This window comes from Rattus norvegicus, chromosome X (assembly GCF_021556685.1).
Source record: "Rattus norvegicus strain SHRSP/BbbUtx chromosome X, alternate assembly SHRSP_T2T, whole genome shotgun sequence".
Classification (NCBI taxonomy): Eukaryota; Metazoa; Chordata; class Mammalia; order Rodentia; family Muridae; genus Rattus; species Rattus norvegicus.
In genome coordinates this window covers 38344296-38364560 of record NC_141554.1, presented here as the reverse complement: position 1 = coordinate 38364560, position 20265 = coordinate 38344296, and the positions used below count along the sequence as shown (strand labels likewise).

At 40.1% G+C, this 20265-nt stretch overlaps 1 long non-coding RNA gene across 1 annotated transcript; it reads right to left on the bottom strand.

Annotated features, from left to right (window-relative positions):
- Positions 1 to 7640: 7640 nt before the first annotated feature.
- Positions 7641 to 19787, bottom strand: LOC103690819 (uncharacterized). Its single transcript, XR_015646527.1, has 3 exons — positions 19515 to 19787; positions 16730 to 16801; positions 7641 to 9580 (listed from the first exon to the last, which is right to left on the bottom strand). It is a non-coding gene; the product is annotated as an uncharacterized LOC103690819 (long non-coding RNA).
- Positions 19788 to 20265: the final 478 nt, after the last annotated feature.

The following is a 20265-nucleotide window of genomic DNA, read 5'->3' as shown; positions in this document are numbered from 1 at the left end:
TCTCTTTCTGCTACAGAGAGTACATACTCAAACATTCTTGCAAATGCAGATTTCCTTTAGATTCCCTTCATAAAAAGTGTAACTTCTGCTGTTTTCTTATCTTCTTTTGTGTCTGCAGTTTGAAAAAATCCTAATGCTAAAAAGATATGTCTGGAGTGTGAATACACTGTATTTTCCTATAAACACATAGTTTTGGATTTATTTATTTTTATTTTATGTCTATAAATGTTTGCCTGCATGTAAATATGTGCACCATGTGAGTATACTACTCATGGAGGTCAGCAGATGACACCATATTGTCATGAAACTGGAGTTCCAGATGGTGATGGGCTGCTTTGTAGATGATGGGAACTGAACCTGGGTCCTCTGCAAGAGTAATAAAACTTGTCCCTAACATCTTACTCATCTTTTTAGTAGTGTTTGAGACTGTGTAGATGTGGTCTTCTATAGAAGCCTATGTTTGGAATCATGGAAAGGACCACGGATGATGAAACAAAACAAACAGATCCTATTGAGGAAATGAGAAGAATCTAGAAGCCCAGAAACATAAGCCAGAACCAGATTCTTTACCTTTTGTCTATCCGTCCTTCATCTTTGCTGATCTCAACCTTTTCTTGTATGTTGGCATTGTTCTCTCCTACTACAGCTAATTGCTAAGCATGGTAAATTAAACAGCCTTCAACAGTATGCACCCCAAAACAAAATCAAATTCTATCAGGCTGTAAGGAGTGGAGCAGAAGTTTTACATAGGAAAAGTAAAGGAAGTTGTGTAAGGATCAGGGGCAGGCAAGAATAGCTACCTGAGTTTTACACATCTTCCATCTCTGCTATTACCAAAGAATGCATTGTTCCTGAGGACAAGCCACATTAACTACTGTCGACAATGGAGTTAAAACTTCTATCAGGTGACATCAGCTATTAATACAATTAGACCCTGGAGTGTTAAAGGGATAAGCTAAGGCTCCTAGCAAAATCATTACAAATCTTTTTATCTTGATGGACACCAGAATGGCAGTGGTGGTACAGAAACATAGAAATGGAGATTGGACAGTGCACAGAGATCATCCTCCCAGTCCTTAGATTGATGAGGAATCTGGGGCTCTGGGGGAACTACTGTGTCAAGACGCTTTCCTGGACTTGCAAGGAAAATAGAGATGATTGGAACATAGATCTTTTGCCACTCATCCTGGATTTCTTCTCTCTGGGGAGATAAGAAGGCACATTTTCCACTTTCACAATGCAAGAACTCAGAGCAGGATGTTGAGATGTGTGCCTATGATCCCAGAATCCAGGAGGTTGAGGCAGAAAGATCACTATGGGTTCCATGCCTATGCTACAGAGTTAGAGCATGTCCCACAAAAATAAATAAATAATTGAAATAAGATAAAATGAAGCAAGGAGGAATGTGGAACATTACCTTTCTTTATGAAAACTGTTTCGTTAGCCACAGAAAATTTCATTCTTTTAGCATGACACTGACTGCGCATGTCTTCAGGAGTCAGGCTAAATATACCAGAGGAGTCTCTTTCGGTCATGGAAGTATGCTTTATTCAAAGTACAGGAGTGAAGAGTGTTACTGTTAGAATAGTAGGGGAGGAGCTGCTGTTTTGAAAGAAAGATGCTATGACCAGTAGAAGTTTATCTAATTTTAAAGTAGCATAAATTTTTAAATGTCCAAACCCCACAATGCTTTTTTTATCCATTGACTTTCTCATGACTTTTTTTGCAAGAGAAAAAGTACATAACAGATTTAAATCATGGAACCAAGTGAAGTGTACACATTGGAAAAGGCAAGTCTAATAAAATATTGCTCTTCTCCGACAAGGAAGGATAAATGAGTGCAGGATATGGCAGGCAGAAGTATTTGTTTTCCCACAAACTTCAGTAAGATTCACCATAGATCGATTTCTTTTAATACAGATTTTTAGAGAAGGCCTTTTCGTTTTATAAAAGAGAAGTTTTAATAACACAGGCATGATTTCTGGCATAGTGAACTTAGTTTGAAGTTAATATTGGTCCAATTTATACTCATGCCAATCACAAAGATTGCTTAGTTCAATTCAATGAATACATATATTTAAAGATTCCTGTGCATGAAAGGCCTTTTGAGGATAAAAAGATAAGGCCACTCATGCCTCAAAACATTGTATATTAGCTTTCAGGTGGAGTAGGAAGAGAGGAAAAGGCAAAAAAAATCCCCACAATTATCTATCTTCATAAAAGGTGAGGTGTAGTCTAACATGGAGATAAGAGAATAGAATCAGTGACATAACACATAGATGTGCAAGTAATCAGAGAAGAGATACAAACATGTCCTGGTGTATCCAGGGAAGTTTCCCCAGGATTGAGACCAAGATACCATGAACCATTCTGACAGCCTTCATCCTCTCCTGGGCAGGCAGTCTCTTTGGACAAGGGTCTGCTTTTGCTGCAGAAACAGGCCTGCTCTTCACACTGGACAGATGGACAGTGTGATGGATTTGGGAGATTGAGCTGGGAGAAGTACGGCAGTTACAACCAATAAAAGTATGAGACATTATGTAAGGATCAAGCTTCTTCATCTGTGCATGGGGGATTGCCTATGAAGCCCCCTGACCACTGATGTACATCACAACCTTCAAGGTTTTTCATTTCTGCATTAGTTTCCAAAAGAGGTCATGGTTATGGTATATGGACCACATTTTAGGAACCACTGCTTTAGGGCTGGAAAGATAGATCTGCAGCTAAAAGCACTGGATGCTTTTCCAGAGGACCCAGGTGTGGGTTCCAGCACCCACATGGAAACTCACAGCAGACTGTACCTCTAGAGTCCTAGGATATTCAATACCCTCTTCTGGTCTCCTTGAGTACAAGGCTTGCACATGATATAGGCATACATGCAGACACAAAATAAATTAATTCAAAAATTTAAAAAGAACTCTTGCTAGATCTGATGAGATTGCTCAGTGGTTAAGGGCACTTACTTGTTGCTCTTGAAGTGGGCCTAAGTTTGGTTCCTAGCACCCACATAGTGGCTCACAAGCATCTGTTAACTGAGGTTCAGGGGATCCAATACAATTATAGCCTCACGAGAACCAGATACACACATATTGTACATGTATGAGAAAATTATATAGATTGATCTTCTATTACTACTTTTTATTTATAACTTTTTAAGAATAAAGTTTAAGATAATTTCCTTGGGAAGATCCAACATGGGTCTGGAGAGATAGCTTAATGGATAAGAGCACTGGCTGTTCTTCCAAAGGACTGGGTACAGTTTCCAGCACCTACAAGGGAGCTCCCAACTGTAACCCTAGTTGCAGAAGATCTGATACCCACTCCTGGCCTCTGTAGGCACTGCACACAGGTGCTGACGCACAGACATACATGCGAGCACAACGCCAATATACATTAAGTTTTTTAAGTTTGAAAAAAAAACATTTTAAAAGATTTAATGTAATACTTTTTGTGACATCAGAACCTTCAGCAAAAAGGCCTAGTGAGATGAAGAAATGCACGTATTTCTATGGTTATACTAAAGTACAATTGGAGGATGAAACAGTGTGGTCCAACAGTAAAAACCTGGGGTGGGAGAGGACATAGCCTGTGGGCTTGGGATACAGCTCAGTGGTAAGGCATTATTTATCTGTTGTGCTCTAGGATTCTACCCCAAGCACTGAAAATTAAGCACTGATCAGATTCTTGATGGTACTCTTCTTTCTTGCATAAAACAGGATATTTGTTTGAAGACCACTTTCAAGGGAAAATGGGGGAGAGGTCAGAGAGAAACTTTCCTTAGCTGTTTCAAGAAGACAGATGAGGGGAAAGTAAGCATATGCTCTCTGTGCTTCTGCTGTTTTACCTAATGTCAACATTTCTTCTTCTGAGGCAGTGTATCCTAAACCCAATCAGTAGCAGGAGGTCACTTCTGGAAAGCAATTCAAAATCTGCACTGGAGTCTACTGTGTCCGGTGGTCTGAACTGGTACCCAGGTTGCATTCACACTCCAGAGTTTCATTACAGAAAGGACAGGCTTCAGTTTCAGCTTTAGTAGAATTTTAAGATCTACCCCTTAGTGATTGATGAAATATGACTATTATGAAGAGAGGCTTATAAAAATTGTCCATCCAAAAATTGTTTGTGTGAAAGCTGCCTAAATGCAATGTCTGGTATATTTTCAGTTGTTGAATTTTATATTTGCTTCAGTCTTATTTTATTACAGAGAGGATATTGTTGTTTCTGGTTATCTTTGACTGAAGAGTATTTCCTCCCCCTCCTCTCCCTTCTCCTCTCCATCCTCCTCTCCTACTTTCTTTGGTATTTTCAGACAATGTCTCATGTGACTCAGGGTGGTTTTATACTTGCTATGTATGTGAGGATGACTTTGAATTTCTGGTGATCAGCGTTTGTGTGTTTGTGTGTGTGTGTGTGTGTGTGTGTGTGTGTGTGAGAGAGAGAGAGAGAGAGAGACAGACAGACAGACAGACAGACAGACAGAGACACAGACACACAGAAAGAGAGACAGAGATAGAGACACAGAGAGAGAAAGTTAAAAGCTTCTGAGAAGATTCATGTAAAGTTGCTCCTGTCCATAGTCTGAGAAATAAAATAGAGCTTTGTCTTTTTACATATACTGGGAGAGGGGAGGAGGATCAACAAAAGTTGTTTTCATGAAAATGTCATAGTGAAAACCATTGCTTCCTATGCTTATTTTAAAAATTAATTTTAAAAAAGAGTGTACCTGAATAATACATGAAGAAACATAATTCCCACTTCTCATTTCACCTGGCTAAGTTCCCTGATTCTAAGCTTTTCCTCATCATTTCTTATTCTTGAAGAGTCTTTGTTAATTCCCCCATAGATTAAGCCATACGAAGCAGCTTGCAAGAAGTAAGTTTCCTTTTTTTCTCTGAAGTAATCCAAAGGTTGGTGGTCCAGGAATGGTACTGCAAACCTGCTCCATGAAGACACCAAGCAAGCAGCTCTCCTTCAATGCTCAGATTTCATACTCCATGCTGTCCTTTTGCCCCTGGGCTAAGATGGTTTACATATGCTTGGTCCAGGAAGTGGCACTATTAGAAAGTTTGGCCTTCAGAGGAAGTGTGTCACTGTGGGGGTGGGCTTGTAGACCCTCCTCCTAGCTGCCTGAGGATGCTCAATCTGCTCCTGGTTTCCTTCAGATGAAGATACAGAACTCTCAGCTCCTCCTGCACCAGGCCTGCCTGGATGCTGTGATGCTACCATGCTCCCTCTTTGAAGATAATGGACTGAACCTCTGAACCTGTAAGCCATCCAATGAAATGTTGTCCTTTGTGAAACTTGCATTGGTCATGGTGTCTGTTCTCAGCAATAAGACCCTAACTAAGACAGATGGTCTGACACCTTGATGACATTCAAATCAACAAAAGAGAGGAAGATGGAGAAAGGGTGGGTTTGAACATTCTTCCTTCCATGCAGGAAAGATTTCGTGGATATAGAGTTAATTCTGGCCATTACACTAGCCGCAAATTCATCAGATGATCACATTTGGCACCATGTAAAGCTGGGGGAAATATAATCCTTATTCTGGCAGACCATGCAACTGGCTAAACAGCAATACACAGATTCATGCAGGCTGTCCTTTCTCTTTTAAGTGTGAAAGTTCATACCGTCTGTGAGGCATAGTGAGAGGGTAAGAGGATGCAGAATGGAGAACCAGCGACTAATAAACTTGTTTGCCCTAAAGCTGACTTTCAGGTTTGGATGGGCTTGGCTCCAAGATCTCAATCAAAATTCTGCTGTTAAAAAATTCAAATAATGAAATTTGTAGAAAAGTAGATGGAATTAGAAAATATTTTATCCTAAGTAAGATACTCCAGGCTCAGAAAGACAAACACATTTCTCTCATATGCAGATTGCAGCTTCGGATTTCTTCATGCTAATTTGTGTAGGAGTGAGTTCATGTGGAGGTTAGGAAGCCAGAAGGGGGACTATGAGGGTGGGAGAGAAGAAGCTATAAGGAATGGGGCGGGGGTGGACCAAGGGAATGCAACACTATCAACAATGAAAGTAGAAAGGAAACTATTAGAAGCAGAAGGTTACAGTTTTGGGGGTGGGGGTCAGGAATATGCAGGAGAGAAGCAGGGCGGGAAGGAAAGATTGAAATTAAGTGCTATAAAAACCCTGTTTCTTCAGGGACAGGAGAGATGTCTCCACTGTTTTTTTTTTTTTTTGGTTCTTTTTTTCGGAGCTGGGGACCGAACCCAGGGCCTTGCGGTCTCCACTGTTAAGAGCATAAACGTACTGTTCTTGCCGTGGACCCAAATTTGGTTTCCAGTACTCATGTCAGGTGACTCACAACTACCTTAACTCCAGCTCCAAATAATTAGAAGCTATCTTTTATACTCTATGGGCACCTAGCCTGACATGCATCTGCATATAGCTGAAAGTAAAAATAAATCTTTTTTTTCTTAAAGGAAACCTTCCATTTTGTATGCTAATTAAAAGTAAAATGAAAAAGATCTCAGGCTAGTAAATAAAATTACCTGACAGTGCCTGTAGTCTTCTACACACAACATTCAGCATTTGTTTTTCCAGATGTCCTGTCTCTCTGTTGCTGAATAGCAGCACGAAGGTAGGACTTTGCCTAACATAGACTTTCAAAGATCCACCAGGTTTCCAGATTCTATGAGCCTTGATTTATGACACAGGAAAACCTCAAACATCTCTGGTCTAAACACAGATCAAAATCTGCTGGTTCATGATAGACAACCAAGGCCCTGGGTTTTAAGCAAAGATGCATTTTAAGTAAAGTATTTTTACAGAGAACCTAACTCTACCAACATTATATAGTTTCATTCTCCTACCCAGTATGTCAGTTGGTGTTCTCTCAAGGAATAGGATGGTGGGTTTTATTGGAGTGGCTGTGGTCTGAAGTAGTCCAATAATAGCTGTTTCCCAAGAGACTGGTCAAAAACCAGTAGCTGTTCAGTCTATGAGACTGGGTGTCTCAGCTGTCCCAATCTGGTGCTCAAGTACTGGGCATTCCTAGAGAGCTATTGGTCTTTGGTATATGCTGAAATCCCAAAGAAGTAGATTCTAAATCAGAGGAATGCTCCAGAATGCTCCAGAATAGATGAACTTGTCAGTGGGAGTGAGGGCACCAAGGCAAAAAAAAAAAAAAAAAAACAAAACAAAACAAAACAAAAAAACCCAAAAGCTTCCTCCTTCATTGTTTTTTTTACCTAAGCTGACACCAAACGGTGTGGGCCAGATTTCAGGTGGGTTTTCCCACCTCAAAATAATTTACTCAAGAAAATATATTCCCTTAGAGACACACCCCTCTGCCTGGGTTTTAGTTGATTGCAGAGCTAGACAAGTTGACAGCTAAGATCAGCCATAAAACTCAGATGGTGGAGGAAAGAACCCAGAAGCCATAAGAGGGGCTGGAGCTGGTCTGGCTTCCGGTTTGCAGACTAAAAAGAAAAACACTAGCGGGACTGTTTTCTGCTAGTGTTTTCCCTTTTAGTCTTCAAATTAGAAGCCAGATCAGCTCCAGCCCCTCTTAAGGCTTCTGAGTTCCTCTGTTCTCTTTGCCAGTCCTTTAGAAGGGCCTCAAAGATGCAAGCAACTTCATGGCTTCTCATAAATTCTAGGGAAATAAACAGACACACCTGATAATCAATTGCCTTAAGTGTATTTATTTAGGGATACTCGGAAATAACATCAAAATGCCACGATAGCCAATCAACATTTAGTCCTTAAGATCAAAGGACACGGAGTAAGTAACAGTGTTCTTTTTTAAATGATTCCCATGTTTATTCCAAATGAGACAGAAATTGCTAATGCGACATTCTCACAGAATTCACATAGTGAGTTTCAAACAGATGGTCCAGTTGATACTATAGGGATGAATGTCAGAAAGGGCATTGAAAATATGCCAGTTTATGTCCAAGCAACCAAAGGCTATGGTGAGACCATGGCAAATTGCTTCCTTTTTCCAGTCTCAAAGATGCTGAAAATGCTAACCCTTTTCACTAATACTAGTTGTCTTACCCTGGAGCCTAGGAAACAACCTTGCAGGAGAAAGAGGGAAGTGTTGACTAAAACTTCATGAAGGTGGCCATGCTGTTCTGAACAGAGCTGAGGCCAAAGAGTTCAGAGTGAAAAACTAAGGAAGATTGAAATTATTTAAGTAGAGACAAATAATGTATCAATGTTTGTTGTTGCTCATGAAATAAGTATGAAAAAAAAAAGCCAAACTAATTAAAAACGGAGGACTTTTGTTACTAAGTGGCCGTGAGAAATATAATTGTTGTTAATCTGGGCAATAAGAGTGATTATCTTTATTCAAGAATGGTGCAGATTCAGTTTTGGATCATGGCCACAGGCTGATTTACAACAGGGAACATTCTAGCAGAACAAAGATACTTAACGTAGTATTTTCTCTCCCTCTTTTAGAAATGAACTTACTGATATGATTTTTTTATGTTGATAGAGGTACTGGAGACGGTTGGGCCAGTTTGGAGTACACACATGGGCAGCATGTACTAGAGAGCTAACCATCATCATCATCATCATCATCATCATCATCATCATCATCAACAACAACAACAACAACAACAACAACAATAACAACAATAGAAACAAAACAAAAACAAAAAACAAAAAAAAACCACTGGTTGGAGAGGTAGCCAGTGCTCTTGCAGAGGCCTCTAGAGCTGTTTTACTTGAATGAGGGTATCTTACAAGGAAGGCAGGCAGTTAGAGTGATTAGTGTTGCCTTCTCTCAACAACCCTGCCCTAAAGTGTATTAAAGCTATGCTTTTTTATATATCATAGTGGCTCTAGACCTCAAATTTGTGAACGTCCTCCCTATCTATGTGGGAATCCCTCATGTTTCCATTTTCCTCAATTCCAAGGACCACCCGATTCCATTTTATTCCCAGTATTAAATTCCAGGTTTTGATGAATGTACTAAATAAAACCAGGGATAACTGTGGTTTTTGTTTCTGTTTAAATGGACCCAGTTCACCTAAAGAGACAGTAACAATACAATGAATATGTATTAAAGAAGGTTTAGTACATTGACTCACACACTACAGTCTGGGTAACATGGGACATCTGCACCCTGGAGAAGCTGAAAACTGTAGCCACGTGGCCTACCTAGTTCTGAAGGTCTGGAGGGTTCGTGGAGTCCAGCGGGCTTTCAGTCAGCTTGGAAAGCCAAGAGAGCTGGGTTGATGGCAAGGAAGCATGGCAGCTTCAGCAGCAAGGAGAAAGACACACTCACCAGCAAGAAGAGAAGGCAGGTAGCTAAGCAGTCCTGCTTTTTTCCTCAGACCTCTTTCCATTTTGGTTCCTTCAAGGAGCTTGCCCGCTCTGGGGGAGGATCGTCCATCTCAATCAGTCCTTCCAGGAAATGCTCTCACAATCCTGCCCAGAGGTGCGTCTTTCAGTTAATTCCATTCCCATGAGAGTTTACAAGGTCAACTATCTCACAGAATATTCATCATTTTGGTGCTGGGTGAAAGGTAGCGAATGAGCAGTAGAGAACACCAGGGCTGGGAGTGTAGGTGAGTAGTAGCTTGTACACATGCCCTGGGTTCTGTTCCCAGCCCTGCAAAAAAAATAACAAAAAGATAGTAAACTTGTCTGTGCAATGCTTTTCAACAAAACTCCCATTCCTTAGTTCCTCTTCATCTTGGAAAAACAATTGAGTACTATATTTGCATTAACTTGGCCAAAGGAAAGCATCTCCTAAAAGACACAAACAAAGAAGGAAAGATGTAAAAGCTTGTGTAAGGACCTGCCATTTAAATGCTAGTGCCAAAGCACACTCTAGCTTAGGATGATCCCCTGAGTGTCAAGATGGGTGTAGCTTGTTTACATGAAAAGGAATCCTGAGGCAATTGAGATGGTTTTGTGGCTCAAGGCCTTTGAAGTCCCTTGCTCTGAGTTGGATTCCTGGAACTCACATAAAAGTAGAAGGAAAGACGTGACCCTGCCAGACTGTCCTCTGGCCTGCACACTTGTTTCCATAATACTAACGTAATTAAAAAAGAAAGCATGACAATTTTCCTTATCAGTATCGTTACTACAGCTGTCACCTCATAACATATTATTTCAACCTCTAGACACTCACATTCTAAAGCATTAAAACGAGATAGACTTTCCTAAGCTGTTACACAGTCAACCGGCTCTACATCACACAATACGGTAATGCTAGAAATTCACAAGAAGTAAAGCATCATAAAAGATTGTTTACTGTCACAAGATGTGATGAATGACAAGTAAGAGAATTATTAATGAGTACATTATGTTCACTTCAGCAAAAAAAAAGCTTCATAGTTTAAATTGCCTTCTTCCTTTCATCTCAGAGGGAAAACAAATTTAATATATTCAGGTAAATATCTGTGTGCTATAGATGATAAACTTAGGCTAAAGGGATTGTGTGCGGGAAAAGTTTATACATGCAATTTTAAAGTTATTTTGTAGATTATTTCTAAATAGAGAGACTAAAAATAGAAGGAGAATAAGAATTTAACAAGGTAGGATTAGATTTACCTACCAGCCCCCATCACCACAAGCAAGGAAAAGTGAAATTGGATTCCAGACATCTTAAAAAAAAAAATATGTCATGTTCAGGAATGTTTTAAACTATTAACTCACTGTTTAAAACAATTTCCTATAGTGAATCTCTCATATTGAGCTCCAAACTTTATTTAAAATAGATACAAGAGAAGATAGTGTTATTATAAAAGTCAAGGTGATTTATGTCTAAACTTATAAAGGAAACAGAGAACAGAGGTCTGCGCCTGCTTTACCGTGCACCATCTGTGACCTAGTATCTGCCGACGAGCCTGTTCTGGGTTCTCTATTGTGTGTGTTGGAAGATGGAATTTAAAAAAGGCCTTAGGACCAGGACCTGGCAGTACAAGCTTAGAACCATCAATACTTCAGATGCTGATGCAGGAGAATTTCAAATTGAAAGCCAGCCTGAGCAATGTAGTGAGAATTTGTCTGAAAAATAAAAGGTAAACCTTGAAAATGCTTGAAACAATAAAAATGCAGGATAACATGAGGAAGGGCTTTCCTTACATACAGGAATCCCTGGATTTACTCCCCAACAGAGGGATGGGGACTGGGGGAAGGTTCTTTAGTCAAAGGACCATTTTTTTTCCTTTAGGCACATTCTTATTTCATAAACGTACGTGAAAGATGACTTGAGAACATTTTAATACTTATTGGGGAAATTACTTACAATATTATAATTCAATAATTCTCACTTGAATCAGTTGATTTAATGAAATATGTGTGTATGTGTGTGTAACTAGTAATTTCTTTGCATTCAGTTATTCAGATCGAATTCTTGAATGCTTAAGATCATTTATGATTGATCCCTCTTGTTTCTTCATCTTCCTAGTTAATCCTTCAGTGAGTTATGGAAGCTCTACCTTTGGGAAATTTCCCACATATGTCCACTCTCATAGCTGCTTCTGCCAACGTCATAGTCCAGTTGATTCTCTCCCAACTGGCAGAGTCTCCTAACGACTTTTCCCTTTCTCTTCCTGTAATCTTGGTTTGTCCTTCAGAGCAACCTAAGAGAAATTTAAAACCAAGTATAACTATGTCATTCTTCTGCTCCCAACCCCACAACTGTCCCCAGGTTTTTGCGATGTTTGGAAAATGGCCTCTTCTCAAACAAAGAAATTCTTTTTTTTTTTTATTAACTTGAGTATTTCTTATATACATTTCGAGTACTATTCCCTTTTCCGGTTTCCGGGCAAACATCCCCCTCCCCCCTCCCCTTCCTGATGGGTGTTCCCCTCCCAACCCTCCCCCCATTGCTGCCCTCCCCACAACAATCTAGTTCACTGGGGGTTCAGTCTTAGCAGGACCCAGGGCTTCCCCTTCCACTGGTGCTCTTACTAGGATATTCATTGCTACCTATGAGGTCAGAGTCCAGGGTCAGTCCATGTATAGTCTTTAGGTAGTGGCTTAGTCGCTGGGAGCTCTGGTTGCTTGGCATTGTTGTACATATGGGGTCTCGAGCCCCTTCAAGCTCTTCCAGTTCTTTCTCTGATTCCTTCAACGGGGGTCCTATTCTCAGTTTAGTGGTTTGCTGCTGGCATTCGCATCTGTATTTGCTGTATTCTGGCTGTGTCTCTCAGGAGCGATCTACATCCACCTCCTGTCAGCCTGCATTTCTTTGCTTCATCCATCTTGTCTAATTGGATGGCTGTATATGTATGGGCCACATGTGGGGCAGGCTCTGAATGGGTGTTCCTTCTGTCTCTGTTTTAATCTTTGCCTCCCTATTCCCTGCCAAGGGTATTCTTGTTCCCCTTTTAAAGAAGGAGTGAAGCATTCACATTTTGATCATCCGTCTTGAGTTTCATGTGTTCTAGGCATCTAGGGTAATTCAAGCATTTGGGCTAATAGCCACTTATCATGAGTGCATACCATGTATGTCTTTCTGTGATTGGGTTAGCTCACTCAGGATGATATTTTCCAGTTCCAACCATTTGCCTATGAATTTCATAAAGTCATTGTTTTTGATAGCTGAGTAATATTCCATTGTGTAGATGTACCACATTTTCTGTATCCATTCCTCTGTTGAAGGGCAGGCATCTGGGTTCTTTCCAGCTTCTGGCTATTATAAATAAGGCTGCGATGAACATAGTGGAGCACGTGTCTTTTTTATATGTTGGAGCATCTTTTGGGTATATGCCCAAGAGAGGTATAGCTGGATCCTCAGGCAGTTCAATGTCCAATTTTCTGAGGAACCTCCAGACTGATTTCCAGAATGGTTGTACCAGTTTGCAATCCCACCAACAATGGAGGAGTGTTCCTCTTTCTCTGCATCATCGCCAGCATCTGCTGTCACCTGAGTTTTTGATCTTAGCCATTCTCACTGGTGTGAGGTGAAATCTCAGGGTTGTTTTGATTTGCATTTCCCTTATGACTAAAGATGTTGAACATTTCTTTAGGTGTTTCTCAGCCATTTGGCATTCCTCAGCTGTGAATTCTTTGTTTAGCTCTGCACCCCATTTTTTTTGGTTCTTTTTTTCGGAGCTGGGGACCGAACCCAGGGCCTTGCACTTCCTAGGTAAGCGCTCTACCACTGAGCTAAATCCCCAGCCCCTGGCTCTGCACCCCATTTTTAATAGGGTTATTTGTCTCCCTGCGGTCTAACTTCTTGAGTTCTTTGTATATTTTGGATATAAGGCCTCTATCTGTTGTAGGATTGGTAAAGATCTTTTCCCAATCTGTTGGTTGCCGTTTTGTCCTAACCACAGTGTCCTTTGCCTTACAGAAGCTTTGCAGTTTTATGAGATCCCATTTGTCGATTCTTGATCTTAGAGCATAAGCCATTGGTGTTTTGTTCAGGAAATTTTTTCCAGTGCCCATGTGTTCGAGATGCTTCACTAGTTTTTCTTCTATTAGTTTGAGTGTATCTGGTTTGATGTGGAGGTCCTTGATCCACTTGAACCTAAGCTTTGTACAGGGTGATAAGCATGGATCGATCTGCATTCTTCTACATGTTGACCTCCAGTTGAACCAGCACTATTTGCTGAAAATGCTGTCTTTTTTCCATTTGATGGTTTTGGCTCCTTTGTCAAAAATCAAGTGCCCATAGGTGTGTGGGTTCATTTCTGGGTCTTCAATTCTATTCCATTGGTCTATCTGTCTGTCTCTGTACCAGTACCACGCAGTTTTTATCACTATTGTTCTGTAATACTGCTTGAGTTCAGGGATAGTGATTCCCCCTGAAGTCCTTTTATTGTTGAGCATAGTTTTAGCTATCCTGGGTTTTTTGTTATTCCAGATGAATTTGCAAATTGTTCTGTCTAGCTCTTTGAAGAATTGGATTGGTATTTTGATGGGGATTGCATTGAATCTGTAGATTGCTTTTGGTAAAATGGCCATTTTTACTATATTAATCCTGCCAATCCATGAGCATGGGAGATCTTTCCATCTTCTGAGGTCTTCTTCAATTTCTTTCCTCAGTGTCTTGAAGTTCTTATTGTACAGATCTTTTACTTGCTTGGTTAAAGTCACACCGAGGTACTTTATATTATTTGGGTCTATTATGAAGGGTGTCGTTTCCCTAATTTCTTTGTCGACTTGTTTCTCTTTTGTGTAGAGGAAGGCTACTGATTTATTTGAGTTAATTTTGTACCCAGCCACTTTGCTGAAGTTGTTTATCAGCTTTAGTAGTTCTCTGGTGGAACTTTTGGGATCACTTAAATATACTATCATATCATCTGCAAATAGTGATATTTTGACTTCTTCTTTTCCGATCTGTATCCCCTTGACCTCCTTTTGTTGTCTGATTGCTCTGGCTAGAACTTCAAGAACTATATTGAATAAGTAGGGAGAGAGTGGGCAGCCTTGTCTAGTCCCTGATTTTAGTGGGATTGCTTCAAGTTTCTCTCCATTTAGTTTAATGTTAGCAACTGGTTTGGTGTATATGGCTTTTACTATGTTTAGGTATGGGCCTTGAATTCCAATTCTTTCCAGGACTTTTATCATGAAGGGGTGTTGGATTTTGTCAAATGCTTTCTCAGCATCTAATGAAATGATCATGTGGTTTTGTTATTTCAGTTTGTTTATATAATGGATCACGTTGATGGTTTTCAGTATATTATACCATCCCTGCATGCCTGGGATGAAGCCTACTTGATCATGGTGGATGATAAACAAAGAAATTCTTAAAGTACAATGCCAAGGGCCCTGATACGAAAAGGGTGGGCTCTGCAGGGACAAATGCAACAGACACACGCAGCTAAGATTGTACATGATGGAAGGAAGAAGAGCCGAGGTCATGGAATTTTCTGACATCTTGGGAGGGGATACCTAACTGAGCCAGGAGTAATTCCTTATATGAAAAAGAAAGCAGATACACTTACAAGTAAGCTGGTGATGGCTCTCTCCAAACTGATAGGACATGATTTAAAAAGTATGTTTAAAGGGAAAGATGAAGAATTTCATTTTGACCTCTTGTATTATGCACTGGTGCAATGTTGGGCCAAGCTACAGTTAAGAATGAAGTGAAAAGGTTTTTGAAGCTTTTTATGCTGTAGTCCAATGGGTCATCCATCTTTTCATCATTAGGCCTTGGCACAATACTTTGGCACCACAATGCCTTGCCACATAGTATTGATTTAATTTCTTTCACTTAGTTACATTAAGTGTATGCATGCATGCATGGATGTCATTTTACTTAATGTTCTTGGTATAATGGTCACTAATTCCAGCTTATCAATGCTATCAATTTTCTTTCTTCTTCTTTTATAGGCTTCTAATATTGCGAGTTCTTTTACCCAAGCTTCTATACATTCTGTTTTAAATCATTCCATTTTTAATTATATGCATGTGTATGTCTGTGTATGGGTTGATGTGTGTGAGGATAGTGCCTACAGATGCCAGAAAGGACATCAGATCCCCCTGGAGTTTCAGTTATAGGCAGTTTTAAGGCACCCAACATTGGTGTCAGAAACTGAACCAGGTTCTCTGCAAGATGACAAGATGCTTTTAACCACTTAGTTATCTTTCCAGTCTCCCAAGTGTCCATCTTATCTCCATGTCAATAAAGGCCCTCCTTGCAGAAACTCTGATTCAGAAATCAATATTTTTGCTATTGTTGTTTTGTTTTGTTTGAGACAGGATCTCATTATGCAGCCCTGGCTGGCCTGGAACTTACTACGTAGACCAGCCTTATTTCAAACGTACCTGCCTCTACTTCCTGAGTGCTGGGATTAAAGACCACACCCAGACCTTTTTTATAAAAATCTTCATTCTCTCTTCTCAGATTCTATCATGTGCTGCAACAATATGACTCTAAAATAAGGAGCCATCAACATTTTGCTGTAAAGAGTCATAAGGTTTCTGTCAAACCTTCTTAGCTCTATCATTGAACAAAATCAGTAACAGGTAGGATATAAACAAATGGGCATGGCAAGGTTCTAATAAAACTTTATTTATAGAAACAGGTAGCAAAATAATTTGGCCCTCAGGCCACAATTTGCCACTATAGGGTGACATAACTACTAATACCTACGCGCGTAAGCGTGTGTGTGTGTGTGTGTGTGTGTGTGCAAATACTATACATATCTATACAAATTTTCAAACTGCTCTTTGGAGACTTTGAAGAAGAAAAATATCTAGATCATACTCTTATAAGACTGAAAGAAAACCGACAAACTCAAACACAGCCATTTCTCTTTTATATTTAACAATATGGAATTCAAAGCACACCCTGTGAGAAAAGATCAGAGGATCATTTCTGACCTTCCTCACTGCCAATGTTCTCTGATGTTATTGACAAGTGTTCTCTTTTCAAAAGGCTACAGCCTAAATAATTACCTTCATCTTCATTTTCACAGGAGTGAGGAAGTTAATACCTAATTAAAATACCAACCCAATTAAAGATAAACATCTCAAGTCAGTATCCAAATCATTGGATGAAAATAATTACTAATGTCCCAGATTTGAATGTTTTTTAGAAGTTTCAAAGAAACCCAAATCGAATATTTGTGATGCTGCCCACCAACCAAAGTCACAGAACTCACTCCCGAGCACTAAAACCGGAATTTAATGTTCTGGTCAGGAACCACTGCGACTTGGTATTGATTTTCCGTGCTCAATTTCTCTCCCAACTCCTGGTCTTTCACTTGAAGATAATTTCATTACTATCGAGAAGCTTGGGCTGCATGGAATGAACAGCAGGAAGCCGAGTTCAGTAATGGACTCAGCCTCTTACCTCCAGTTGCTAGTTTAGCCAGCTTGGTTTCTTCGGTAGGCACCTGATGCTTCCCCTGCCTCGGAACAAGACCTATTCAAAGGGACATGGGAGTTGGAAGAATTCAAATATGAATCTTTCTGTCAAGCTATTAACTGAATATCCATGGGCAAATTGATGACATTCCCAACCTTGCTTGCCAATGTTTGCATGGCTTTCTCTCACTGAAGAGCTTGACTTGAGATCTGAGGCTTTTCTCAGATACTGTTAGAAGCTACGTGGTTCAAGGACAGTCCAGCTTCGTAGAGGGATTTCATGAAGGATAAGGATGCTTGAGCAAATATGCTCCTGATAACATTGCTTCTATAAGAAGGTCGAAATGGACTTGGCTATTGTTGGGGAAATTCCAGAAGGAGAGTACATTTTGTGAAAGCAGGAGCCAATATATCAAAAAGAAAACTCTGCATTGCCCATGTCCTTCTTCATCTTCAATGTGACCTTAATTTTTAGTAATGGTTGATTTGAATTTCTGGGTTATTACATAACTCACATTCAAGTGAGAAATGAAGAAAAACTGAAAAGAGTATTTTTTTTTTAATTTTCTTATTGAAACAGGTTGCTCCTGGAGCCTTCGATTTGTGATTTAGTCAAGTTTGGCCTTGAATTTTTGATGCCCCTGCCTACTTCTACCTATTGTTGGGCAAACACAACTTAAGCCAGGTGGAAAATATAATAAGTTTAATTTATAAAATGACCCCCCAAGGCCAGATAGATGGCTCAGTGGGTAAATACACTTGCCACCAAGCCAGATAACCTGAGTTCAGTGCTCAGGGCCCTATTGTCCTCTACAAATGTTATGACACACACAGTCCCCCATCCCCTCAGACCCACAAATAAGGAAATAAACAAAAATGTATTTCTGAATAGATTTCCAAAGCAGAGAGTGAGCAGTACATTGACTCTCACAAACCACTTGGTGTGACTGCTATTGCAACTTTTTTGAGGAGTATGTAGATGATGTACACCACAAGCGTGGGCCAGTGGTCAGGGCATTTGCTCATTGTAAGTGCTCAGTCCACTTTAGTTAAACTGAGCTGAGAAAATTAAGGTAACACAAAAAATGGGCAATGGGGGAAAAGTGTTTGTTTACTTGTTTTACATCAATGGTTCTCAAAGAGAGAGAATTACAATATGTCAATGACCATTAAGGACATCAGATGACAAATGGTGGCATTTATCAAGTGTTTTTCACAACTTGCAAAGTATATACTTATACTTGATGTTTAATGAATAGAGAACCAGGGTGCTGCTGAATACTCAAGAGTGCACAGGACAGTTAGTGTCCCTAAAGAATTACTTGACCCCAAAATCTATTGACTTCTTCTGAAAAAGAGTAGAATTTGGTCCCAAATTCTGCTACCTATACCAGAGGGATCACAATTGCCAGTAATTTCAGCTTCCACACATCCATTCCTTCTTCTGTTCTCCACTGGCATTGCACAGACATGCGCATACACACACACACACACACACACACAGAGAGATGCACACACATGCACACACACACACACACACACACACACACACACATATATATATATATAAAATAAAAAAAAGAAGTGAGGTGTCTCCTTCCTTTTCTCCTTTACCGTTGTGCACTCTATATAGAGATATTATACTATATATCTATGTGGAAGCTTGGTATTGATGATTGGCATTAGTCATAGAAGCTCATAGAAGTTCATCAGCACCTTCAACCACAGCTCCCTCTTTGTTCAAATTTAAATAAAGCAATCCAGTGAGATGCTACAGAGTATGCCATATTCAATTACATCCTGCATTCTGTGGTATTTATTTGCAAAAACCAATCCTCCCAAGCCACTGGAGTCATTCAAAAAAACATACCAAGGTGACCACATTAAAGGAAGTGGAATTTTAATGAAAGTCTTGACACCCACAAAGTACTAATGAGACGGCAGGGTTGGTCTCTTCATCAAGAATCTTAAGTGTGGGGGTTGGGGATTTATCTCAGTGGTAGAGCGCTTGCCTAGGAAGCGCAAGGCCCTGGGTTCGGTCCCCAGCTCCGAAAAAAAGAACCCCCCCCCCCCAAAAAAGAATCTTAAGTGTGCCCAGAATATTAACATTCTTTATCCTGAGGCAAATAAATCACTCACAGTGACAGTGATAGTCCACTAATGCCTGATTCAGATGCTATGTCACAGAGTGAATCAGCAAGGCTATTAATAAGCACCATAAGAGTATGCAGCCGAGATGGTATCGGTTTTCAGTGTGTCCTGGTTTTGTGAAGGGAGTTTTCCTCTCGCTCAGAAGCCTCTGCCGTGTGCTGCACTACAACCACGTTTTCTGCCTCTTGCTGAGCCAAGTTCATTAGCCTCAGTGGGTGAGGAGCTTCAGAATAAGATAGAAGCCACAGGTGAGTAATGCATATGGGAGGTGCTAACTCCCCATGCACTCCCTATAGTCTAACCATCTTTCTAAAACACACACAGTAAAGCAGAATATATGTACTTCTATGTCCTATGTATATTAACAGACAACCATGAATAGTGGCTTACAATGGCATATTCATTATTCCGCATTTTCTTTTTTTTTTTTTTATGGTTGGTCAGTTTTCTTTTCTTTTCTTTTTTCTTTTATTAACTTGAGTATTTCTTATATACATTTCGAGTGTTATTCCCTTTCCCGGTTTCCGGGCAAACATCCCCCTAATCCCTCCCCCTCCCCTTCTTTATGGGTGTTCCCCTCACCATCCTCCCCCCATTGCCGCCCTTCCCCCAACAATCACCTTCACTGGGGGTTCATTCTTAGCAGGACCCAGGGCTTCCCCTTCCACTGGTGCTCAGCAATCAAGGTAGTAACCATGGTCTAGTCTTGAGGACGTCTTCCAAAGTTACTCAGCTTGTTGGCAGAGTCCAGTTCTTTGAGGTTGGGAAATTCCAACCTACATGCAATCAGCTTAGCGGTCACTCTTGTTTGCTTCTTCATCATACTTCAAATGACCTCATTAGAGCAGGATTCACGGGAACTTCCGTGGAACCCTGCGTCTCCAGACAAGACTACAGCACTGATTGAAAAGGAGAATAAATATGCTGACCGTGAGACTCCACTTTCTACCCAATGGGATAACAACTGAGCACAGCAAACTGAAACTGGCGACGAAAAAACATTTGACCCCGGTCTTAAAGTTGCCTTTGAGTTAAGTCTGTTAAAAGACTAAGATTTAACATGGGAATACTGGTTTAAAAACAGTCCCTGAAACAAGACTTGGGGAAAGTTATTATTTATAACCATAATGCATAATGTTTATAGAATGTAGTTTTTTTAAGGGTCATGATACCATTTGTAGACCAGTAGTAATTACATAGTACCTAGATCATGAAAGAAAACATAAACAGTGGACTTGGTACTGCATATGCCAAGCTACATCTGGACATTTTTGTGGCAGTTCTGGCCTTGACACTTGAAGCTAAACATGGCTTGCACTAAACTTTGAGATGAAATCATATGAAAAATGTTTGAAGGAACTATGGATATTT